Consider the following 27,657-nt stretch of genomic DNA (forward strand, 5'->3'; position numbering starts at 1 on the left):
TTTGCTAGCCGCACTTCCACAGGATTTATCCCACCAAATTTCAGAAATGGCAAGTAGGCTGTAGCTTTCCAGCAGCACCGTGGCTCCGGCTCCTGCTTTTTCTTGGCCCTTCAGCTGAGCTGTTGTCTGTGTCACCCTCACATTACACCCCCTGACTCCTCTGAGGGATGTCACCTGCTTCCCTGGTGAGCCCTATTACCTGAGGAGCCCCTGGCTCACCTCTGTAAGGCTTCCAGTGTGCAGCAGTGTAGTCAGCACATCTCAGAGCAATGGATTAATACACTGGGCCCATCTATCTCTTCCAAGGTTTCTGCCTGCAACTGGAAGGAAAACATAACCTGTGCTCCAGATCCCCTCACCTGTCCCAAGGCCCTGAAGTCTCTTTTGATCACCTCTGGACTGTGCGTTGTGGTTTCATCACCCCCCCCAAGAACGGGCAGGGACAGGCAGTAATCCAAGGGCTGCACCAGGTCATGAAGTTTCCTGGTGATGTCCCTGACCCGGGCCAAGGGAAGCAGCAGCATCCCCTGGGAGGGTCTGCCATTTGGACCCTCTGTTCCCCTCAGAAGGGAGTTGCCTGCAAGTGTAACCCATGTTTTCACTCTCTGGAGGTGGTCATGACACAGGGTTTGGTCTTTCTGCCCATGGCAACACCTCTGGCTTGGGTGGGTCATCACCCCATGGAGCATTGACTGGCCTTGTACATTCAGAGCCTCTAACCCGTTGTACTGGGGCATCTGGGCAGGCGAGGTGGGCAAGGAGGGGGTGTTACTCCATTCACTCATTTCCCTTAAGCTGCCATTTTCTGCCTAGCAGGGCAAGGACACACAACTCCTTCGATCTTACTTTTTTTCCTGGTGCCTGTTCCTGTCTCAGGTAGGGCAGAGCATGGTTCCTCCAGTCTCTCTTTCTCAGACTCCCCAGTGCTCCTTAATCTTTTGAGTTCCTCCCACAGCTCTGCTCCTCAGTTTGGGCTGAGCACATCACCCACCTCCTCACCCCTCACACAGCTCTTCTCACCACGCCCATGAAGGCTCTGGCACGTCCTTTGTCTGCCTCTTCTGGGAGCTTTGCCAGGGCTGCTACAATTGTCCTGGTCAGTGCAGAGGACACGGCTCTGCTGAGGGGACAGCCCAGAAGGTCAGTGTGGAGGACACGGACACAGCTCTGTGCTGGGTCCCCACAGCCCAGAAGGTCAGTGTGGAGGACATGGACACGGCTCTGCTGAGGGGACACTACAGCCCAGAAGGTCAGTGTGGAGGACACGGACATGGCTCTGTGCTGGGTCCCCACAGCCCAGAAGGTCAGTGTGGAGGACACGAACACAGCTCTGTGCTGGGTCCCCACAGCCCATTTCATTCCCTCAGGGTGCTGGTGGCCCTGAGCCCTCACGAGAGCTGCCGCCCTGAGGGGAGTTGCACACTCGGGCCTCACCTTCCCTGTCAAACATCTTTCAGTACTTTATTTATTTATTTAGTATCGGCTACCTCACCCTAAGAACACCCAGCAGGAAGAGGTGTTAGCATTCATGTCGCGATTCAAGCTGTTTAATTGCCAGCTAGATACAGATGCAGCCCGAGTCATGTTCTGTGGAAGGACAGCTCAGATGATTAAACCCGGAGCCGTTTCACAGTCATTTCACAGCTCCCTCGGCTAGGCCGCGATTTTTTATGCCTTTCAGAGTACTTGGAGAAGGAATTTAATGACATTGCCATACTTAGAGTGAAAAGGGCACGGTAATTAGTTCAAAGCATGAAAGGAATTGGATTTCATAATGTCAAATTTTTGACTGCATAGTGCATAATGCATAAAAAAAAGGAAATTATAACTCTCTGTTCGACAAAACCAAAAAACGATCGTTGGAGCTGATGTGAAAACTTCCCCTTGAGTTTCTGCGGAGTAAGACAGGAGTGAAAATGCCTGGGCTACAACACAAACATGCCCTGTTGCCAAGCCCCAGGCCCTGGTTGAGGTGCCAGGACAGAGGCCCCTGGGCCATGAGGGCACAGCAGGGCCGGGCACAGCCCAGCAAGGGCTCCTGTGGCACATCAGGGCTCTTGGGCCACTCTGCTGGCAAAGCAACACAGATCCCAGGGCAGAATGAATCCACTGTAGAAATACACACTGTGGAGCCTTCCCTTGGGGAAAGTGAAGTCCTAGCTTATACTAAATCTCTGTTTGAATGACCAACATTACCCAGGGTCTAAGCAATCCAATGCAATATGCAATTACTATGAACAAATAACCAATTTTGGCCTTCTGTGTACATGATTGATTTAGATATTTAGTTGCATATGTAAACATATTTTACATACGTTTAGTTTATTGTGTAATAAAACCTCATTCATAATATAATTAACTAAGCACTTCAGAAGTAGGAGAATGATGCCCGGCTCTTATGCAGCAGTTATCTGAACCTCAGGCTTTCAGGAATCACGTGCTAATGCCTTTTAAGGAAAAAAAGAGAAATCTAGAGTGGTGAATCAATTTTAGATTCTTTATTCGTTGAGTTCAGAGCTTTTTTAAACCCCACCCAACAGTGGTAAAATCTAAAACATTTTTTAGAGAGGCTCAAGATTCTGTGTAAATAACTGTTTCCAACAGCTAAAAAAATAAAACTCCATGAGTACCAAGAACAAGCCAGGAAGGAGACATGTAATCACATAAAAAAAGGAGAACTCTTACCACTAGGAAGTGTCAGTTAGAGCAAGCAACAGGGATAGCAAAACTAATCTACCAGTTCTACAAGTCACCCTTTACTCCTTACATCATTCATCACCTCCATCATTCACATACAAAATAAGTAAAAGTAATAATAACTCTTCTGGTTCCTTGTAGAAGAATTTAATGGAACTAATTGTTGTTGTAAAGTTCTGTAGAAATTATTTCTAAAAGAAACTTTATATAAAGCAAGATATTACTCATGTTAGAGCACACACATAAAATCCATTACTGCCACATCTTTTTTAGGTCATTTTGTTGGTCATGAATTCTCGTACTATTTGATGTTCTGCATATTTTCTAAGGAGCCCTACCTCTTAATATGCATCAAGCTACTTTTTCAGATTCTCACAAATTATAGTTTGTTTTGGGGTGTGTATTTTTCTTTTAGAGAGGGGAGGGGAGAGGAGAGCATAATGCATTTTGCAGTGACCTATGATGAACAACAATATTTTTGCAGCTGCTAACCTCCTCCACCTCTCTTTTTAAATGTCTTCAATTTCTTAAAGGAAATTGTGAAGTCTTAAGGATTTTGAGGTACACCAAAGCTCTTCCATGGACTCAGATACTCTTCATCTAATTTATGAGCTTTTGTCTCAATTATACATACAAACCAGGTAAGTGCAAATTCAACTGATTAACTGCTGAAGTATAAACCTGACTAACATCAACCAGAATTAACTGCTAATGCAAGTTGAGCAACAGGCAATTTATAGAGAAAAGAGCCCCCCTTTCACTTCCTTCAGAGAAGGAAGAATCAACATTCCACAGCAGTCCTGCTTTAAGAAACAGTTTTTATCACAGTCAGAGAAGCAGGAGGGAGTGAGGGGAGAAATGATGATCAGGCTAAACAATTATCTCAGAATTCAGGCTTCAGCCTGGAGCAGATGATGTCAGAACTGTGTGCCTGTATGGAAAATAAACTGAAGAATCAGATGGGTCTACTCACAGACAGAGAACCTTTCCAATGGGAGACCAGCTGCAACACACGTAATACAAGTCATGACTCTGCATCTGTGCTTCCTGCTGCTAGAGGATTAACTGAAGGTGGGAAACAAAAGAAGGACACTGACATACTACACAGATCCCTTTCTATCCAAATTGACACTGACCAAAACATGCTGTGGGTCAGTAGAGACTGCATTGTGCTAAGGAAAAATTGGTTTTCAGTGAGCTGATGTACAATGAACAGGACTGAGAAATGATGACCTTGTTCTGAGTGACAGCACTGGCTTGGGGGATCAGATGGTAAGAGGACTGCTTAAAAAAAACACACTTAAACACAGGAATTCAGGCCTCAGAAAAGTTCTATGACAGGCTGACTAAGCATTTGTAAAGAATGAATCCCTTGGCTCCAGAGCAGTGCAGAAAATGCTCCCCTGCCCTGTAGAAATCTGGGATTTAACTTTCTTTTTAACTTCAAAAAGGAAAAAAGGAGAAGCAGACAGACAGACCAAAAGGAGTCCAGAGTTGAAGGCTGGCCAGTTGGCAGCTCTTGAGCCACAGGCAGTTTGCAAGACACTCACGTCTCATCCCCTTGCAGTGCTGACCAAGGGATGCAGCGAAGCCCTGCTGACAGAGGGACTGAGAAGAATTCAAATCACCCAGCAAGTAAGCCAAGTAAGTACTAAAACCAACAGCAGCAGGATCAACCATTACCTGGAAACCAGAAGCAATATTAAAACAAAAAATGAGAAACCTTTGAGATCTTCTTTCTATAAATTCTTCTTTTGTCTCCAAATAATGTGATGCAAAATCCTGTGGCTCTGTTTTATACCTGAGTTTTGGTAGGTGGTCCTCAAGTCAGAAATAAGTCATCTGCCCCCCAGAGATCTGTCAGTTTAATTGAGGATATGGAAAAGCAATATTCAAACCTAGCAGAGAAAGAAACTGAACCTAAGGGCTCTTGCATGTAGGAGAACAGGTAGGGAGAAGGTTGCTCACTGGGCTAGAGGTTTATTGGGCTCTAGTCAAAGACAAATTGGATTTATCAGCAAAGTATTTCTTCTAGATTAGAGATTAAATAAGTAGGGCTGCAACAAGAAAGAAACTCTTCATCCATAAAAGCTGAAGGCTAGAAATGAAGCAAGAATTCCCTTGTTTTGAATTTTGTTGCATCCCTGGAATTTGAAATCTGCAGTTTTCCTCAGTTTGCTAGGCCTTGTGTGCTGCTTCTGTTTAGTATAGCTGGGTATTGAACCCTGTTGTGACCCAGTGATTCATTACATTGAACACTTATGTATTATTACCCTCCTCACTTTTGATATGAAGAACAACAGGTAAGAGCCAACATCTTGGCTGGTTTCCTAATACTGACACAGAAGGAATGCACAAGCCTGCTGCTTGGAAACTTGAAACTGGAGCCACAGGAACCAACCCAGCTTTGTGATTTCACCTGCAGTGCAAACACCTTAGATTATCATCATCTCTTCAGAAACACTTGAAAGAGTGTACTGACATAGTGCACATCTTAGGTAAACTCTAATTACAAAAAGAGGCAGAAGGAATATGGTGTCAGGGTAGAAGAAGCAGGCAACCGAAAATCAGGACCCAAAGGGCTGCTGTGGGGAGTTGGCTTTTGGGGAGCACAGGCAGGAGGGTATAAAGGAAAAGAGAGCCATGGAATAAACTGCTCACACATACACATTACACCTACTCTGCTCCTGAAGAGCAAGGACATTTTTCATATATGAAACAGGAAATAATGTATTTGGCTATTCCAGTGAAACGTCTGATTGTTCAGTTGAAAAGTAGCACACCTATAATAGGAACCATAACATTGCAAGAACCAAGAATAGCATAAATAGTGAAGAAAAGATTTACTAATTCCAGTGACCAGTATTTCTGCTGTGTGCCCCGAGAGTTCCCAGTCAATGCAGAAGTTTTGCTGAGGTGGAGGGTCTTTGAATTACTACTGATAGTACAACAAGCATGTGAAAAAAAAGCCCTGATAAAGGCAATGATGTACCTTTGGCTCACAGATGGAAGCAATACAAAACCATCTCGGGACTAAGCCTTGCCAAGCTCTGAAACACTGCTGCATTAAGAGGCAAATGCTAAAGGTATATGTCCTCAATGGAAATTGCAGAAAGAATGTATTTATAACTTATATATATACATATATATATGTATAAAAACTGCTGAGAAATGTTCCTCTGTCGAACAATGGAAATATTTAAAGTGGAATCCTCTGGGGGGTGGTGCTCTAAACTTAATTAAAAATATATTTACTATTATCAGTTTGGTTAATAAGATTGGAGGGTAGTTATAAAATCTGCTTGTGACACGCACTTTAGAGCTTCTGCAAACATTTCAGAGGACAAGATGAGAATTCAAAATGATCTCGACAGGTTGGAGAGAATGTAAACTCAACAAAGTTAAATTCAATAAAGGTAAGTGTAAAATGCTCTACATTTAGGAAGGACAAAAGAAATGCACTAAAGCAAAATGGGGACCATCTGGCAAGGCAGCAGTTCAGCAGAAAAACATCTAAAGCTTATGGTGAATTAATAACATGATGCTCAAATAGAAAAGACTAATCTCTTTCTGGGAGGCATTGCTACAGGAATTATATGTAAGACACAGGTGCAATATATTGCACTCGTCTGAGAAATCAGCATTGTGTTTCCAGGTTGGGGAACCAGGTGAGACAGAAGTAGAAGAATTGGAGAGATTCTGAAAGAGCAGGACTAGCAAGAGACACAAAACTGGCAGAGAAACTAAATATGGGACTGTCTAGAATGTCCTATAACACAGAGCATCCAGAGTTATGTAAAAGGTGCCCCTGCAAAAGAGGTTTCACAATACAAATGAATCTTATTTAGGGACAGAGAATTAGGACATCTTTATCCAGACTGATAGAGGAATAATCAGCCATGCATATAAAAGGTTACTAACTTTAATTTAACACAAAAACTAATTGAACTTCAGGAAAAGGCAGTCAATGTTTTCCCTCATAAATGTATAAAAATAAAACTGTCCATGAAGAAGGAACAACTCCTACACTTTGTAAAGCCTGTTTAGTACATACTGCAATATTTTCAGAGGGGAGGCAATTTAATAGAAGAGAGTGAGGTATCCCTAATTGCTAATAATCAAAAAGAGTGGGACTGTTTGTATTTGAGATGATCCCAAGGTTACTGTTATCCAAAACTTTCTGACATGTTCTTTCCTTGTCGTAATTTAGAGAATGGCTTTGCCCCCCTTTCTGTGGTCAGCACGTCTTCAGTCTGGGTGAAATCAGCCTCCAGCTTTTCCTTGTGTTGGCTTTTGAACAGGCAAGGGAGAGAAGGAGCTGAAGGCTCTGTGGGCATTGGCACAGGGCTGCAGTTCCCCTTGCAGGGACACTCTGCTGCAGAGCCACTGCCAGTGCAAGAACTGCAGCCCCTAAACCTCCTTGGTGAGCCTGCCTAGTTGTGAAGGAAACCTGCAGGTACAGGAGGATCCATCAAATCCTTTTAAATAAACATGGAATGCCAGGCTTAGCTGAGTATACTGTTATGCCAGCAGGCTTCTTAAACCCAAAGATAACATTTAAAATTCTGCAAGATTATATAAGCCAATATTCTGGCCACTTATGTTACTATCATTTGGTCAGTTTAATCTCTTTTTTCTTTTTTATCCTAGACAAACTAGTCTATTTTCACGAGCAAACCAGTTATATTAGCTGGTGTTAGGCACTAAGCTATCTTTTTATTTCATTCCATTCCTGCTTTGACCATTTCAGGGACCTCATCAGGCGAAACAGAGCCCACTAACTCACTGAAACTTCTCAGTTTGTAATGCTGACCAGCTCTGAAATCAAAGCTCTTTCTGGTTAGCACAGACCTGGGGAAAAAGGGATTTGTGTATGCTGATGCACATTTTTTGAGAGCAGAAAAATAGGTTATTGCTGTTCCACTGCAAGTGGATTATTAATCTTCCTGTGAATTTACAATACTCAAACATTGACCAAGGAAATATTGGAGATATTTATGAGCATATAATTCCAGAGAAAAACGTGCTCTGTTTCATTGCTGGGATCCAGAATATACTCCTTCACAAGGATTCAGCATTAGAAAGAAGTTCTTTGTATCTTCCTTTCTCCCTGTGACACATCAGCCCATTTCCATATGGTGTGTCTCATTATATGGGTTCTAATTTTCCACTGTCTTCTAGTGCACTGTTGACACTGAATGATGATACAACAAAAATATTACTTTCTTAGGATCATACTTGAGAGGCAGATGCTGCTTTGCTGCAAATCAGCACATCATCAACAATAAATTATCCTGCTACTATCTGTACTATAAGGGGATAGGAAGGGGTGGAATTATTAAGAATCAATCAAAGCCTCTGCTTGAGACCCTTATCCCCACTTCTCATTCTGTCCATTGGGAAAATAACCTACTAAAAGCTAAAGGGATTCTCTCAGGTGACAAGAATGGACTTCACTCTTTCAATTTTATCTTCAATAATAAAGATTTAAATTAACTTTGGAGTGTACAAATATTATTCCTGTGATCCTCTGGGAGCAGCACACACAATATCCCCTGAAAACTGCACTCCCAGAATTCAAAATTTAATTCATAGCACAATGGCTCCTTCAGGACAAAATGCCAGACTCCTGAAAGCCTTAGCACTCTCTCTGCTCTGCTGCTGAAGGATTGCTATTCCTGGAAGATTTCAGCTCTGTAAGATAAGTGTTAATACATTCTTTCTGCAGGTCTCCGGGGCCTGAAGTTTGAATTTAATGTGAACTGAATAAAATCATTTGCTTTTAATCAGCATGGTCCATGAACCGTGGTTTGAGGCCAATATGTGACTCTAAGGTAAATGAGTTTAGCTCCAACTCCCTAATCCCCAGATAAGATCATAAAATCACCACACATCACTCAGCACTGTTTAGCAGAAAATGCCTGCCTCTGTAGTAATAACAAACCCCCTGAATTATAGTTGCTGGCGTCTCAAAGATGATGGCTCTTGCAGGTTCAGGTGAAGTACGTGATTCTGTGTGGGGAGGGTGGAGCGCTGCCAGCACAGCACAATAACCTCCATTTCACACTGATATTTGATTTCTGGAAATCTACTTAAAAAATAAACCATCCTCTTGCCCACTCTTTCTCTTTTAAACACCACAATACGCATCCTTTTATACGTAATAATTCTGAGTTGAAACTCATGCTCTGCCACAGGTAAAATTCCAGAATCAACGTGGGAGTAACTCCTGCTGTGGATTGTTGTAATAACAAATTTAGTTATGATTTATTCTGTTTATTCACATTCAAACGTGGAAACTCAAATGCAGAGACAGTTGATGAAACAATTAGTGTTTTCTATAAAATTCATAAAATCACATTTTATGAGGAAAAGACTCAAATCTGCAACAGCCAAGTGTCCCTGTTCATATGAATTCACTGTTATTTCAAATATTGATGCCACCTCTCTTGATTACTTGCCACTAATTTGACTAAATGGAAAATTTAGTAGCAAGAACTTCTATCAAGCAACTGAGGGCAAATCAATAGCAAGAATTTCACTAAAATAGACAAGTATATATAAATTTCACCTCCCCAGCATGCAGAGATACTGCACATCTAACAGCATAAAGCTGGCATGGAGTAGAAACAACCAGTGTAACAAACCCTCCTGTTTAATAGGTAGAACCTCACCAAATGGAACACTTCTGTCAATCTAATGGAATAATCTTGCATGAGAAATATCCCTGAGAGAAAATGAGGAGGGAAAATACTCTGAACACACTATTTCTTACAATTTCTTCACAAAAGTCTGTGAGATCCTTTAAGATTCTTCACACAGTAAAGGATGAACTCAGCAGAAGACTCTCAATGTTTTTCTCTGAAGCAAGTTTCAGTATTTTGCATTTTATCATGTTATCTTTTCAAGAACCTTTTCTTCAAGGTGAATAGACTACGAAACAAACACACAGTTAACAGTGTGATAAGAGTTTAAAGAGCAGCAAATAGACATAAGCCAATAAATTCATGAATGCCAACGTTGCTCAGATATTTTTTGTACAATTTAAGCTACTACAATCAAGCACATCCTGCTCGGGTGAGCTCTTGAGTGCCATACTAAATTCAGAATCCTTCCATTATTAAGGTGCAGGTAGAATAGCTCCAGATTTACCAAAAGCAGAACAGAATTTGTTCACAGACAGTGTTGTAAAAGCTTAATTTAAGATTCAACACAACCCCAGTGCTTTAAAACCATAGGATTTGCCAGTTTGAGTAGAGTCCTTGATTAATCTGCACAAGCAGCAAACCAGTCTAGAACGTGAACAGAGCTATCTCACAGCTGTCCACATCTTACTGTGACTATTAATTCAGAGTTAATTAGAAACATATTTAAACTAAGTATATTAATCAAAGAAATCTGAAGTTAGAGTCGCTAAGAAAATAGTTATACTGTTTAAACTAAACTCATACAAATCAGTGTGTAGATTAGTTTTAACAGTTTGTATAATTCTCATTTGAAGTCAAGTGCAGAGAATTATCTGACACCACCTCTCACAAAAAAAAAATAAATCAAAAGCAGTTTTGATTTGGCACAGAATTTTTAGGCAAGGGTGCCAAATCCTGAAAATATGTTGGGGCTATCCATTCATGCATACCTATTTTGCACAGTAGTAAATACTGTATAAATCTCTCTTAAAAAAAATCCCAAACCAAACCAATTGGTGATATTTAAATAGGAATTCAGAGTTAGACAGTGGTATTTTAAGAATATGTGACTTTACCCCTTGGATTAGAGCAAACACACAGTAATCTGAAAACATGTTCATACTCAGTGATTCACTATTAAGTATGAATATATTATTATCACATTGCTAATCATTCCATGCAGATGTGCTGCAGCATTTCCTTCCAGAAGGGCTCACAGAGAGTCCAGCCCAGAGGTTTTCAGTGCCCTTTTTCCTGGTTCCTTTCTGACAAACAAGAACACGATCATCGTTGCCTTTGCCTTGTTTCAAGCTGAATCCCTTGATTTGGTTTCTCCCTTCGTACTCCATCACCTCCCCTCCCTTGTTTGACCTCCTTCTGTGGAACTTTTGAGTCTACATTTTTTGCCCTTTCGACATTTATTCGCTTTTGTTTCCATGCTTGAATTTGTACATTTGCTGCCTACACACTGCACATGGCAAAATTCTCCACCCTATGCACGTTCCTGCTGCTGACCCTGTGCCCAGGTGTGTTCTCTGCAATGAGGAGCTGTGGGGCCAGGAACAACCACAGGGCACGGGGCAACTGCATTAGAGAACTCTCCAATGACAGATGGGAGCAAAACGCTTTGAAATCCCAACTTTTCACAGATGGGGGGAAAACCTCTGTTAATACCAAATGTATTGACTGACTCAGATAAACCAAGCTGTCAGGCAACAAGAATGTTTAGAATATAGTGATGCACGGACAGGAGCAAAGCCTCAAAAATGCAGGGATTTTTTGTAACCTCTCTATTGTGTATTCCAGCTCGGAGCTAAAACATTCATAATACCCACCAGCACTAACTGATATTAACTCTGCTAAAGTGGTTTCTTCTACATTTGGTTTTGGGATGGGGAAGAGACAGGGATTTTTTTTGTTTGCTTGGTTTTTACACAGCAAGAACTGACTTGGTCCTGGCTAAAACTTTAGCGCCACTGAAATATTGTCAGGGTTATATTTGGATGCCAAATCCATCAAATCTGAAGTGGCAAGAAACAACTTCACAGCATTTATCTCAGGTATGGCAGCAGAACACGAACACAGGGGAATAAGGAATACTTTCTTTCAAATGCAAACCTACGTGGAGCAGGTAAAGTTTTGTCATCTGACAAGAGACCTGCCTGCCATTCAGTGCATGTTTGCAGTAGTAAATGGGAACATATCCTATCTTGCCTTGTGGGACAGTTTGGGTTTAGATTCATAGGGATAAGCAGACAATGCATGCTTGTTGACTAACAAGACAGGAAATAGCAGCAAAGGTACCATTAATTCCCTGCTGTTTTAAACGGGCTCCAAACAATAAAGGACAAAGCATTGAGCATGTCAGGCTGTTTGGCTGTGGACAGGACTGGGTGCTCAGTGATGCTGCTGCAGAGATAATTGGCACTGGAACACAGGCTGAAGGACCCAAAGCAATGGAACGAGAAACACTGACAACAATTGCCAAGTGGGAACCAGGGACTGCTATTGTAATACCTAAAAAATAAAAACTGTCTTGATAGCAAGTTAGAACAAAAAAATATTTCAATTGCTCAAAGAAATGTGACCTCTGCTCTGATTTGGAAGGACTGAAATCAGTACATGGCCAGAAGTGGATATTTGGGCTCCTACACAACAGGGATTCGAGGAGGCAGTTATGTACCTCAAAAATGCAGAAGCCTGTAAGGTGTTTTTCTTTGAGCTGATAAATTAGATTTCAAGGATAGTATTTGGGTGTCAGGCACACAGAGCCATGGGCTTTGAAATCCAGATGTAACATGCTTGACATGAAGATGTAGTTCTGTGACAGCCAGTTGCAAACATAAAACAAGCCTTCAGAACAGGAGACAAGGGAAAACATTGGGAACACTCAAGAACAACTATAAAATACTTTTCCCAGGAAGAGCATTTAACACATTGTTATTGTAGATTTACAAGAAGAATTTAAATTATTAGTAGGAATGATAATGTGGAGAAGACATTGAAGAGTTATGAAGGAAGAAGATTGATCCATGTGATCTTTTCTGCTTCTGCCATAAATGATCTGAAGTAAAATGATGTAACTGAAAGTTCTCTCTTGATTAGGGGTTAGAGGTTTGTCTAATTAAAGAATCACAAAATCATTCAGGTTGGAAAAGAACTTTAGGATCATCAAGTTCAACCATTATAATATATTATAAATTATGAATGATTGTACCTCAGACAAAACATCACAAACAATGATCAGAGCTAAGATATGGAATATAAATGGCCTCCATGGATGTCTTATTTGATTTGCATATTTTCAAATTAAAAAAAAATGTGAAAATATGCTCTGCTGGGATTCATTCCCAAGCCTCCAAGATTAACCAGGTTGCCCTCTAAAGCCTTTGACATATTCCTGCCCATGAAAAAAACCCACTTTACTGAAAACAAATACCCACAAGACAAATTCTTCCAGAGCCATGTAGGAGTCAGAAACTGTTGATCAATAAGTGGATGTGCCCTAAACACATCTTTAACTGAATTAAAAGGGAACCCTCACACACCTTGCCAACCTCTATGTAAATGTCTCCTACAAAAATATGCAGCAGGCTATGAGCTGGCAGACAGGGCTGAACTGAATGTAATTTTTCTGGTGTGCAGAGCCAGCTCGTTCTTTTTTTCCCATGTTACTGATCCTGTTGCTGCCTGATAAGCAAATTATATTTCTCACAATTGCTATGTAAAACATGTAATTAGCATTCCAGTGCACCAAATTGCTGCCAGCCCACTCCACTGGTTTGAGATCTAGGAATACTCGACTGATTAATGCTTCTGATACTGATTTCAGACCATCCCTACAATTAAGTTGCTACTTTGCTATTTCACAGTGATGGTATAAAAGGTGGGTGATAGTTTGGAGGAAAAAAAGCTCTATTAAACTAGAGCTTTGATGGGAAATATGTGGGAAAGCTGATTTACCCTTGACTTGGCTGGTGTCTGTCTTTGATAAATGAGGAACAGCAGAAGAAATCCTCTTAAGTCAGAAACCTGAAATGTCTTTGATTCTTTTTTCTTAATGGTGGGCCAACATGTTAATTATTGGAGTGTGTTTTGCCGAGAAAAAACAGTTTTATTTTTATATAGAGAATATCACTGTGAGGTCAAGTAAATAGCTTAGTAATAGTTGGACAACTACCCTGAGATATATATGTCACACACGTAAGAAATAGTACTCAGGACTTAAACTAACACATGCAATTCATGAATGGGTGCTAAAGAATGATGCTTCAGAGCTGTTTTCCAACTTCACCTTGCAACACCTGCAGCTCATTGTTTCCAGCAGGACAGGGTGAGAGTAGGAGAACTCTTGACTTCTGTTGTAACTGATTCTTTCAATGATTTTGTGACTGTTCAGAAGGACAGATTTAAATCTGGCAGACTAACTAATTAAACAAATATGTTAACTAGGCTTTTGCTAAAAAGTTGCCAGCCAGCAACCTGGCTAAATTGTGTTTTGTTCATTACAACAGGGACTTTTTTTCTTGCACTGTCTTTTATTTTTAAAACTTGGTTAGAGTCCTCTTTGAGAATGGCATGATAATAATGTGATGAACACAGTGTCTTCACAGACTTTGCCTTTGCTAATAATTCATGTCTGGAGTGTCCTAAACTTACCAAGTTGATTGTCATACTGAGTATGACAACTCAAGTTTTACAACATAAAGACATAAATGGTTTGTACTAACAGACCTTGAAATCTAAATCTGATCCGTTGGTCCCCCAGTAAACTTTGTAATATTCAGAAGGAAGGAACTGAAGGTCAGGAAACCAAATCTGATTTTGAAGCTCACCTCCAAACCCTTGCATTTCCTGAAACTGAGTTCACCAATAAAATTGATTAGTTACCACGATTTATTAAATAGGCATTAAAGGTATGATGCCTTACATTGCTCTACAGTGGACAGAATGCTTCTAGATTTTACTTAACTAACAGATAAAACATCTTAACTCAGACTTGATATATGCCATAATTTTACCTGCAGGGAGTAATTCAATTTATGGTTTCCAACACAGCTCAGTAGCAGTGATGCCAGAACTGAAAAACTGGCCCTGGCACAGTGTAATTGGGGCCCTCCTGTGCTGCAGTCACTCACCCTTAGATGAGGAGGGGGGGCTCTCTCACATCCCGTGGCAGAGCCCACACCAGGACACAGTTTAACCTGCCCCCAAGAGAAGGACTCCAACCAACCTCTGAAGGATTTTTGTGTGGCTACTGAGGCACACCAGGACAGGTAACACAACCTTACAGAAACTCTCCTAAGATAATGCAGCTTTTCAGAAGACAACAAACCAGGAATTTACCAGAGTTACAATTTCAGAACAGTCCTATCTATCTCTCAAGACTGAAAGACCTTCCCTCACTGGAAGTTTGCTCCTGGAAATTACTCCAAGTTAACAAATGGTAGCTCATTTCTCTCCTGCCACTGCTCTCCAGTTTTCCTGTTGCAATTGTAACTGATATTTGTATCTTGGATGACAATGCCAAGAAATGTGTTATGAGGGAAAAGAAACATTCCTACAAAATGTATGTTAAAAAAAAAGTAGCAGTGAGACAGCTCTCAGTAATATTCTTAAATTGTTCCGTTTGAGTGTTGATGAAAATTTATGGAATTGTTTCCCAGCTGACCATTGTGGAATATTTAAATCATCTGATGACTTTGTAAAAAAAGTGAGTGCAAAATAGATCGATCAGGTACTGCTCTACTCATTAATATGCATTAAAGATGAGTGTGCCTAAAGCTCGACAGGAGATTTAGCAACCCTTGCATTAGCAAATACATGTCTGGTATCCCTTTTGACTCCCTTTACATTAGTTTAACAATGATTAACAATTCCCATTCTCACGTAAGGGAAAATGATTTAATTATTCATGTTGACAGGTCAGGTTGTAATCAAAGCCAATTTGTTACCCTTAAGGGCGAGGAACCAAAAGGTCTTTATTGCAAACACACCAAGCACACCGTTAAAAGAAGGGATCAATATCTTCTTTTAATTGCTTGTGTTTTCTTTAAATGGGTAGAGGCATTTGCTTGAAAATTAATGTAGTAGTGGCCACTGATGTCACACTGTAGTCAGTACAACTCATAGTAATGGTAGGACAAGTTGATCTTATTTCTATCAGCTAAGATCCAATGTACCAAGAAATTATATTTTACAAAGTATTTTAAGAACACTTTAAAACACTGGGGAGTTCAGAAAAATAGCATATACCCTCCCAGTTCCATTCTTTGGATATCCTAGATCTTCTGAATTGGACAATTAAAACTAGCATTTAAATGCTATGGAAGCTGGTGCATGCTGAAAGATTTATCAGTTCCTTCTCTTCTAGTGGCACATTGGGCCCCTCTAACTGCTTCTGAAAGGAAACCACCTTTTGAGGGTAAGCAAAGCATGCTCACCCTCACCTACATATCTGACAAAGAATACTAATCACTTTAACTAAGAAAGTAAAATTAGAAAGATACTTGCAATTCTTATAAAAAAAAAAAAGGCATGTATTAACCTACATTTTTATTAAAGACTTGAACTTGCAGTATCTACATGGCTTGAGGGTGACACAAAAATGGGTAACAGATAAAGGAATTGTTGTAATTAGTGTGGTTTTATAACACAACAAAATAGGATTTTTTAAGGCTTACCATTGTAGATCTAAACCGATAAGTTTATTCCAGTTATCTTAGACAAGATGTAAGGCTACTTGTTTATTAATATTTCTCTCAAGGGATTGACTGCTTGACTGTAAAGGATTCTTGTAAGTTGAGACAGACTTTGGGTTATCAGGGAGAAGCTTATTTAACTATAGCTTTGTTAGCAAATACATGGGAAAAGTGATTTACTTGTAAAATAGGTATTGTCTGGTTTTACTAATTGGTGTCCTGGGTAAGAATTCCCAGGAAAATATGTGGAAAATTTTTGGTTTGTTTTTACAATATATAAAATGAAGTGTGTTTTGACCAGACTGACCAGGTAAAGGAGTATGGAATTTGTAATAGACAAAATATTGTGAAGAAACAGTTATTCTAATGATAGAATAGTGGAGCAAGATGAAGTGAATAATGAAGTTAGTATGATTTAATCTTGCTGTGACACATATGTTGATGAAATTATGGCAACAACAGATTTTCCCTGAGTTTACTGGGAGATTATGCATGCCATACATATAATTAATGAATATGTAAATCAGCACCAAGAGAAAAGGGATTCTAAAAATTACTTTTTACAGCTGTTCCTTATGGTCATGCTGCAATGCCTGCTGTATATTCTGTTCCAGACAAATTGTAGTGTGAGTAGGAAAGCTTCTCTTTTGATTCTTCCAATAAAGATAGCTCCTATCTATCTGGATTTGGCAGAAACTCCACTGCCTTATATTAATTTATGCAATATTTTTCCCAGGGACAAGCCATCTAACATCATTGACAGCCCCAGGAAATCCATGAGTTATATTTGAGGGCAACAGGATCATGTTTGCAGTGTGCAAAGCTCAGGGCTGTTTGCTAGAGGGCAGTTAACATCCTGCCTTGCAGTTCTGGCAGCTTCTTAACTCCCCACCAGCATGGTGTGAATGCACAGACAGCTCAGCCATGCTGAGCTGAGCTGGGAGAGCTTTGCAGGAGCTGGAACCTGTGGAAGCTCCACAAGTCATCCCAGAGCTAAACCCCAAAGGTTCAGAGGTGGTTCCATGGCAGGGGGTGTATTTACATTGCACCTCCCTCCACACCCTGTGGCAGCCAAACTATCCAGATTTTTCCATACCTGGGGGGGATCCTGTTCTCCAGCAGGTAAGAAGTTAACTCTGCACAGATCCAAGTGCCAAACCCAAACCTGTTCAGTTCCACACTGAGCCAGTGGCTCCCAAGGCTGAGTCCATCTCTTCTTATTTTGCATTAATAGCCCCCAATGTTTCTTCAACTCCCACTGAATGGGCTGATGGACAAAAGGTGGGTGACACAAACTTACCTCCAACTTCGATGGGCTGGAATGAACTGCAACCTTCTGGTCAGGAGTTTGATGGCTCAGGCCCCTCCTGCTCCATAACAACACGGCAGGAGCAAATTACCAGATGTACCACGGTGACAAATGTGCTCATTAGCAGAGGTTGCTGCTTTGCCAGGGAAGACAAGCCCTTCAAAAGCAGAATTCTTCATGCTGGAAGACTAAGAACCACAGCAGCATTTTGCTTTTTTAGATCTCCAAATTAGTACACGTTTTTGTCACATCAGGCTTCTACATCTGTTTACATGTTGCAAATATTTATGAATATTAATTACCATTTCTTCCAGAATAACTGCAAATGAGTTAGTTAGGAACCTGTCATCTTGTTTATATTGTCTAAAGAAAAATTCAAACCACAATAGAATATGAAATTCAGCTAACATTCAGTCTGCAATCACTGTTTTTGAATACATAAATTGGTGCACTCAGAGCCTTCACACAACCTGAGGTAATTTTTTGTCCCTACTGGTTACATTTTGACCCAATAAATAAATACAAGAGCTGAAATATATAGCATGATCACATTCCATTAATAGTTAGGCAAAGCATGGATCAAATGGTTCAGTGTTGGACTCTCAGCTCAAAGAGGCCAGCAACTTCAGGAGGTGCTGGATACAACAAGCTGAGAATTACAGAGAATAAACCACTAAAATCAGCAATAAAGATAAATTACCAATAAATAAATTATATACTGACAAATAATAAAGGCTTAATTGGTAAATATTTAACATGGGAGCTTTCCTTCCCATACACCTTCTTCCAATATTATTAAGCTACTAATTTCAGTGTTTTATGAATGCAAATTGCCTTTTCTCCATACTCAGTTAATTTTGTCTCTAAACAATGATGAAGTGTCTTCATTCATTCACATTACATACTCTGGATCATTCATACACTCCAGCCAGCAATACTTAGGATTTATGTTCTTCCCTCCATTTGGGGAGAATAGAACAAATATAAATTGGCAGCACAAGTGTAACAAAAGGTCCTTTGAAATATTTGTCTTTGACCCTTCTGTAAATACCATGTTTTAAAAAGAGGCTTTGCAGAAAGGCTCAGCTATAGCCAACTCTTGTTTTCATTAATATTGTCAGATCCCAAAGTTTTGTCTGTGAATTAGAATCCTCCCAGGTTTGCCTTTCTCATTGAAGAAAGCCCCTCATCTAAGTCTGTTAATCAATGGGTGCAAAAAAATAAATTAGCAGTGCTTTTATAAGAGGCAGTCTTAGACTGATAACACTCTGAAATGTTATTTCAGGACACAGGAGAAAATTACTTGTATGAGGGACAAGCTTCTAATTGTCTAATGCCCAAATGCAACCCCCTCTAATATGGAGAGTGGTGAAGGAGAAAAAGTCAGCCACCAAGTAGAAATAAATCTCACTACATGATCTGCCCAAGGTAAGTGGCTTTTTGACTTTAAATTACTTTTGATGGATACTTGTTCACTCCTTTTCTATTAATTTTCAATTAAAACTTGCATGCATTTAAATTTCAATATCAGAGAGGTCTGAAAACACTTCCAAAGCTCTCATGCAGCTGACACATAACAATCAGAAGTCTAAAATTTTACACATTGCTTCATGAGAAGTCTCTGCACGCAGATTTTATGTCATTTTTTCCACTTGCATGCAAAGGGAATAATGTGAGGCATGTAAGTAAAAATAAAGGTTAATTCCCTCTCTCACACATATTACCCCTTTTTTAATTGACTTATGTGCAACAGAAGACAATGTACAGAGTATGAATTAAAGCCCAGTTGAAGTTAATGACTGCTTTCTCTTTTCTGGGGCCATGGTCTCAGCTCCGTGGCCATCAATCCCCAGGAAGTGCCTGGTTCCTGGAATCATTATTGCTTAATTGAAAGGAAAGCAACCAACACAGGAGAAAACATATAGCCTTCTAAGCAGAATGTATGAAGTACAGGCTCACACTGAGGAACCCTTTTCTTCCATACCCTCAGATCAGGAGCTGAGAACAACCTGGGAGGGGAAATAAATCTGAGGATACAAAGAGCTTCAGCAACAAACCAGCAGGTCATAAATAAACCCCCCCACAAACACCAAGCGGTTTTGTTTTTCTTTTCTCTCTTTCTTTTCTTTTTTTTTTTTTTCTTTTTTAATCATTATTCACCCTGACATGAATCCTAATTAAAATTTTACACAGTGTGTCTTTTAATTAGCCATGGCTGGAGTGGTGAAAGCTATCAATATTTAGCAGGATAATTGTATGAAATTACTTTTCAAAAATGAACAGCAGGCATGAATCCACTCAGCAGCAGGGGGTTATTCAGCCACACACTGTGCAAGATGGGGTGCCTCAGATAATGTGTGAGAGATAATAATGCACACAGGGAGGGACACATGCTGCCATATTTTGTGCTTCATTGGTTTTCTGCAAACAGCATTTGGCTCTTGTTGCACTCAGGACATCAGGGTTCACACAAGCTTTAAGCTGGCGATTTTTATCTTTATGTTGTTGGTTTATTTTAACTCAAATACAAGGATGTGTTTAATAACAAGGCACACAAACAAAACACTGAGACACAGCTCCGTGTATGACCTAGTTTGATTATACTTTGCAGAGGCTAACAGTGAACAAGATCAAGAACAGAGGTCTTCGTTCTTCCTCTTTTTTTTAGCAAAAAGTAAAGAAAAAAAGCCTTGCCCATCCTGGCAGAATACAAATCAGTAAATTAATTTCTGTTTTGCAAATCCATGGTGTAAATGTACTCAGCTTGATTTTAAAACAGGTTTGCAACAGTTCACTTCTCACATAATCTTTCACTCCTTTCTTTTACAAAAGAACCAGGACAGGGAATTTGCAGCATGACATGCATGCTATTTGCTTTCTGCACAGCAAAAAAAAAAAAAGGCAGGAAACACCTGCAAATGTTTCCCACGTGCACCAAGAAGGAAACATTCAGTGATATCACACAGAGTGGGGTTCTGAGGCAGTTGTCACAGTGCAGTCTATGGGACAAAGGCCTTGAGGAACTCTGTATCTAAGAACACAAATCCCAGCACACAGATTCCCTGCACGGCCAGCCAGGTATAAAAAGCCCAAATGAGAGCAGTAGCAGAGGGCACATTCAAGTGAAATGGATGCAAGAACCAGCTCGGTAGTTTTAGAAGATGTGAAGGAATATGTCTCTTCCTTTACCATCACAATAAAGAGGATTCCCTCAGTTCCAGGTAATTTCCTCATCTCCTGCAACTGGGCAGGTAGAGCAGAATATTGGTGTATGTCCAAGGCTCTTAATAATATTAGAATTAAATGCAAAGGGCCAAACTGGTACTGAAATTTCTGCTCATCAGTAGGGTGGAAGATTGGTGACTAAAAACTGTATGGATCCTGTACAAGACGACAGCACTTGTATGTTTTCAGAACACAAAAAACCCCACAGTGCAACAGCCCCCTAAAATGCCCATAACTTCAGTGTACTCTGGCTTTGTCTTTTTTATTCTTCTTTTCCTTTTTCACAGTACAAGATGAATAGGAACAACCTGGGTCCACGATGCAGTATTTCAGCAGAAACATTAGTTATATCCTAGATAGGGCACATCACGCAGCACCAACTCATCCAAATCTTTTCTGTCATTCTTTACAGCCAAATCAGCTATAAAACTCTGAGCCCAAAGACATCCAGCCACGCTGTGGATCATCTCAATGCACAGCACACCAGCAACACAACAATTACAAAGCTGCTGGTGGAATTAGATTGACAGGGACACGAGAGGTTTACAAGGCGAGAGCAGCAGGAAAGACTTTTTTTTTCACAGCTTAACAGAAGTGTAAAGCACTGAGGGTCAGAGCCCTGAGTTCAGCACTGCTGAGTGACCCCTCACAGGCTCAGACCTACAGCCCTGTGCAGCTACAGGAGTCCCTTCACTGAGCTGGAAAGGGCTCCCAAAGCAAGTTTGTGTGCGAGCCTGGGAATCCAAAATCTTGTTCTCGATGCTGCCAGAGAGCAGTTGAGTGACTTCAGCCTGTTCATTCCCCCCTTCTCTGCCTAAGTTTCAATTTAAACAAAATCACAGCATTTTTTACAGCCTCCATTGAGTAACAGTTGTAAATCTCTTTCAGATTCCTGGGAGGCTGTATGCTGGTGCTAAGTATTTTTGACACTAAACACAGTACAGTGTACAGAGCTGGCGCTTAACGGTTTAGCAGGAAAGATAACAGGCACCAAATATTGGGAGAATTGGAACAACACATCAAAATATCCTTAAGTTAAAAAATTAAAAAATAAAAGTTAAAATCCAAGATAACTCGTTTACCCAACTAACTACTTTAAACAGTTCTGTATAAATACCAGAATTTGCCCTTCTCTAAACGTGTATCAGATCACAATCAGAATTTTTTTTGTCATTAAAAAAAAAAAAGTGAAGACAAAACATGAAGGTTATGGGAGCAAAAGAAACAGACTTTCTGATGAGTATGATGGACACAACGAATTTAGAAAAAGCAGCCTGACACATGATTAATAGTCAGAGAACTTTGGGTGGCAAAATTGCATTAAAATGACTACATCAACTGCTTTGACTTCCAGGCTACAGCAGACCCTCAGTTGATGTGCAGCACCTCTTAATGTAACACACAATGGAAGGGCAATAACAAGAATTCAGAAGTACAGGAAGACTCCCTGAGTGGTACAGCCACTGTAAGAAAAGAACTATGTTCGTGATTCCATGGAGTGTCAACATTAGGGACTGACCAAGGCTGGCAATATCAGCAGGCTGATGTTTGCCAAGTGTCCTGAAGATGGGAAGCTGTGGCTGAAGGCTGGAGTTTGGGGGGGGGCACTGGCATCAATAAATTGCTCCTTCAGTTGACATAAAGCAGCAAAGGAATGAAGTCCTCTGGCAGTATCTGTTACACACCTCGAGGGGCACAGCCTGGGCTTCAACACTGGTTGCACACCCTTGCTCCTACAAACCATCACCCTGACACTTCCAACTCCCACACAAATAAATTAGAAAAATAATTACATGCAATAATCCTTCTAGAGCCAGCATCATCTGGATTGGGTGAGTGACCCCAGAGATCTTGTTACACATTCACATCATTCACAATACATTAATCTTGCTGCCAGTAAAAGTAATTGCTTAAGAATTAACTTGGGTATTTATAAAGGCCCTCTATCCTTCATGTCATTTAGTGAGCCTTGCAAAAGATACAGTAAGAAAAGGGACATTTGGATTAAAAAAGAAAATAGTGTTGGAATAGTGGGAATCTGCCACAAGTAAAAAAGAAATCTAAACATAAAGTGCTACAGTAATCTGTAAACTGGGTCTTTGTCTCTCCACAACGTTGATAGGTAATGAACACCAAAATCTCTTAAATGTTTTGAAGAAAAAAGGTACTAAACAATAAGGCCTGGATTTTAGACAAATGGAGTATGTAGCCCCAATAATCCAGGCCTGAAACAGAAGGTTTAACGGGCAGAAATACCTCAGTAGAGGAGTAGTTGAGTCTATTTTTCTGAGGATAATGTGTGACTACAATACTGCAATAAAGAAGTCATTTAGTTGCATATAAGCTGTCTGAAACCTTGGCAAGTTTGCCATGCATTGTATAATGCAGGGCATTCATTTTAATTCTGCTTCCATCCAGAACTGGTGAATGGTGTTGATGTTATGAATGAAATGAACATAAATTTGTTTCTCCTGTTTTTTTAAATACCAATTCGCGTCATTATCTCTGTCACAGCCACCAACATCTTGTGCTATGATATGTACCCTTGGTCTTTTAATAAGGAGAAAATGCGTAAGAAATATTCCAAGAAGAATTCACAGACCTTTAGTCCAGGAAACAGGAGAGAGAAGGGAAGGGAACAAGCTCAGAGGGCACTGCAGGCTGGACTCCAAGGGCAGGGATGGTCACTGGCAGGCTGTTGGGATGGTCACAGTTGTCTGTGAAAGCAAACACGAGACAGGGATGGGAAAACCACCCCCTGGGAATAGCAGGGTGGTGGAATCCCTGCTGTGTAAGCAAGGCCCACTGCCCCCATCCCCACAGCCTCCCTGCAGTGGGTCTGATGCCCCCCTGCCACCCCAGTGCTGCCAGAGCCCTGCCCTTGCTGGGTGGCTTTGGCAAGGTGCTGTTCCCCTGCTTCTCCCCCTGCCTCTCTGCCATGGCAGGATGGGAGGGTGGCAGGTCCATCCTGCTGCCCCCCACAGCTCCTGGGGCTCCATCCTGATCATGGTGAAATCTTCTGGGCTGAGGATAATGTCAGTGCTGTTGGGGGCACGACACTGTAGTTGGGGGTGAGCAGCTGCTCAGTTTGCACAGGGGGATGGCTGCAATCAGGGGCCATCAGGTCCCCAGGTCCCCACCTCTTTTCCCTTTGGATTAACCAAGGCACAGAGAAGCAGTTAATATAAAATCAGAGTAAGTCAATGGAAAACTCCTAAGTGACTTCTTGGTGACCTAAGTCATCAAGTCATTAGTCCTCATTCCTTTCCCAGCAGTAAATTATTCCTCAAGGGGTAAAAAGTTAACTTTAAGCTATCATGTCCCTGACAAGGGTAATATCCTTTATGTAACCTCTTCGGATTGCCTCTCTGTATCAAAAGTGCTGTGTGCATCACTGAGGTCTTTAAAGAACAGGAATTCAGGAAGGTCAAGACCTAAATGATGTATTTCCCTTCAGCCTGCAGGTAAGCGAGAGCAAATTTTCTCAGCACGGTTTTAACAGTCAGATCTTTAACATTTATCCTTCATATCAAAATCAATATCGATTTAGGGCTGGGACACAAAGATGAAAACAAATCCAAAAGTGTTTCAAGCATCTCCAGAAAGGAAAAAACATTCTTCTTGGAATCTGTTTGCTTTCTTAAATAACAGTCATCAAAATATAAAGTCATTGAGGAAAACCAAAAGACTATTGTAAGAAGTGAGTTAAAAACATGATTATGAAAGCGCAATACTTGACCAGGTGAAAACATTATTTAACACCTTAATAAGAGCTTCAACCAGTTTCTAAAGATCCCAAAGCAAAAACTTTGTGAAAAAATGCACCTAAAACTGAGTAACTTTATTTATAAAGTATTTTTAGTACCTCCAGAATAATTTTTGTTTGTACATTGGTCCAGAATTTCCATGCTAAATATCTGGAGAAATGAGAACTTCCACACATTCACAGACATATTTTGACTTTAAAAATATCTTCTGGAGGGATAAAATAAGATGCAGAATTATTTCTGTACAATAACTTAAATTATAATGCTCATAGCTATTCTGTTGCAAAGGAGATGCAAAGCTTAATAACCATGTGCTTTTTTAAATTTAAAGTTAAGAACAGCTTTTTTGCTCTCAAATTAATTTGGAGCTTTAAGCAAAATTCTTCATTAACTTCTTCTCTGAAAGCTTTGCTATGATCTCTCCAAGAACAGGATCAGAACTTCCCTCCCTGCTCCAAGAAGTTTCTATGTATTAACGTTAAGCTGTCTGTGCAGCACAGTAAGTTAGAAAAACAACATTATTTCAGCCATAGCAGGTGGAACTCACTTTAGAGGATGCCCTTTAGTCAGAGGTGAGTTTGACCCACTAACCTGTCCCAGCTGACTTGCAGCACTGGGGGTTTCTTTTTTATTTCCAAGTGATTTTAGCACTTGATACTTCCTAGATAATCCCTTTAAGCTCCTTGCTTCACAAAGCAAGAACGCTGTGCAGAGGCAGCTGAGGAACTTCATTAGAGCCTGATTAGCAAAGACCAGAAAATGGGCATCAATTCAAATAACTCCAGTGGACATTCAGTGCTGAACTGGGAAGAGGGTGGAGATGACAGCAGTATTCCACTCTTTCTTCCTCACAAACACCCTAAAACCCAAATGTATGAAGATTATAGATGAGTCAATAAAATGTTTGTCTCCCTGTATTTACCAGATAACATATAGGACACATTCAAACTAGAATTATTTGTCCCAAACAGCAGAGAGCACATAATCTGCTGCTGCCACGTGCTGTTGGCAAATGGTGCCACTTTTAACATCTCACCATCGTTTCATTTAAAATAAGTGCAGCATCAGGATACAAGTGTTGGTCCCAGATGGAAAAAATCCCTAGAAGTGAGAAGCTGCAGATCAATTTCCAGAACACATTTTTTTTTTTGATTGGATATTGCTTTTTAGCTCAGATTAAATGTTCACTTAAACAAGGTAGGTGTGAAGGCATCAAGAGAAGACAGCAACTGGGTATGGGCTACTTCAGAATTCTGAAACAAGTTGATCACAGGTAACAGAGGACCTGAATTAAATCACCTTGCTTTTACCCTTTCAGCATAAGTATAGATGAGCTGTCATTCTACCAGCAGTAGAATTTATTTCCCAAAATAGCTTCTCAAATGGAAACACTTAAAATCCACTTTGAATTCACAGCTGAGTCAAGGCTGTGTTTATTCCTATTATTTCTGTCATAATGTACCTTAAATTTGAAAAATGTTGTTGAAGTATTTGTAGCGGGATAGAAATAAAGAAATGGCTTTTTAAAAAAAAATTATCTTTTTGTTCTTATTCCCTCTGGTGACCAGCATATCCCAATCCTGTCTTGCAATCCCTTCTGCTAATTTATCAGTATTGTTTCATTCTAAATGAAACTTCTTATTTGTCTTCCTGGGGGCAATTAATTTTTTTTTTTTCTTGTCTGGTCTGCCTAAATAAGCTATCAATTTTATTTTCAAGGTAATTTAAGGTGGGAATACAGCTCCTATTTGATAACTACCAGCCTAATGTTGAGTAAACAAATGTTATGGTTCCAATTTGTTATTTCTGTCACCAAAATCGACCAAACAGCAACTACTACTCATGTGGCTGGATTTGGAGACTGTTGTGGGAAGCAATAAGTAACATTAATAATTCAGTAAAGTGTCACACGTGACTAACTAATTACAGGAGATGGGACGTAACACACTCTAATGGCACAAGAAGCTTATCATTAAAATACACCCTAAAGCAGGTGACAGTGGGATAGCTGCACAAAAAAAATGGAATACTGTACATTTTTAGAGGCCATATTTTATTGTATGACTCACACAATACAGCTACAGGTGCTGTCTGAGGATGTCCACCTGAGTGACATGGTAATCTTCCATCAGTGCTGGATTGCTCAGAAATCTGAAATAGTTTGCACAAAGTGCCCTTTCCAGCACCAGAAGGTCATAAAAAGAAAGTGGAGACAGACAGAGATAAACTGCCACTATGCTCATTTTTAACCTCCATCTTTTCTACAAGTTTAGAGGTCTATGTTCACATTTTCTTAATAAATACCCCTAATATCCATGTCTGTCTGTAAAGCACATTTTAAAAATGTATTACAAATTCTAGGATAGGTCTCTTAAACAGTCTGAAGGTTTCTCATGTTGTGGAGTGAAAATTAACACTGCCCTCACCCCCATACCAGACTTTCATTTTGAAAAACAGCATCAGCTCTTTAATCCAGCTTTAACAACATGTTGCTCAGTTTTGCAAGGGAGAACAGTATAATCCTGTATTTCTTGACACTAAAGCCTGGCCTAAACCAAACTCCACCAGTAAGCATGTTCAAATGCTATGCTTATACTTCAAATATCTTTGTAGAAAATTGTATTTTTCTGAATATTCATAAGTCAGGATTAAAACATCCACAGCATCCAAGTTTGTATCTTTTTGGTGTTAATGTTGCAAGACCTATGAAAAAACAGCAAATAACAAAATAGTTGGATTAAGACAGAGGGCCAGCTTCAGGACTAAGGAGTATAGAGAGGGATAACCTTCAGGAAGACTTGACAGGTTTCAAAAGGGAAAATCGATGGGAGAGGTGTATCCCTGGCAAAAAGAAAAGGTGACAAATTGTAGCCAGAGCCACCCATTAACAGCAATAATGAATTAGTACTTACTATTCAAGAATACTGCCTCATTTCCTTTAAAGATCATTATGTCACTGCATGTATTTTTTGAACCAATTATTTTCCTATTCTGGCTTATGCAAAAGAAAAGGACCTTGAGAATACAAATCTGAAACAAGACTAACTATGCAGTGTATTAATACTACATTATTCCTTTTCTGTTGTGAAGCACATGATAAACAGTCTGCATCTGTTTAAATGTAGAACCAAAAACCATTCAGGGGCTGACTCCAAAAGAAAGGAAGGAACAAAGCCTGATTTCAATGTTGAATGTACTTGATCTTTTATTGCTAAAAAGGCTATTGGGCAAATTTGAGGGAAAGGCAGAGGAAGGAAGGCAATTTGCTAAAA

The 27,657-nt window shown here is 40.1% G+C and overlaps 1 long non-coding RNA gene across 2 annotated transcripts; it reads left to right on the forward strand.

Annotated features, from left to right (window-relative positions):
* The first annotated feature begins 512 nt into the window (after nucleotides 1-512).
* Nucleotides 513-23,295, forward strand: LOC135423731 (uncharacterized). 2 transcript variants are annotated; one of them, XR_010434928.1, is made up of 3 exons: nucleotides 513-14,659; nucleotides 18,679-18,821; nucleotides 21,973-23,295. It is a non-coding gene; the product is annotated as an uncharacterized LOC135423731 (long non-coding RNA). The 2 variants fall into 2 exon arrangements; XR_010434929.1 differs by lacking the exon at nucleotides 21,973-23,295 and adding an exon at nucleotides 19,384-19,482.
* Nucleotides 23,296-27,657: the final 4,362 nt, after the last annotated feature.

Source organism: Pseudopipra pipra, chromosome 17 (assembly GCF_036250125.1).
Source record: "Pseudopipra pipra isolate bDixPip1 chromosome 17, bDixPip1.hap1, whole genome shotgun sequence".
Taxonomy (NCBI): Eukaryota; Metazoa; Chordata; class Aves; order Passeriformes; family Pipridae; genus Pseudopipra; species Pseudopipra pipra.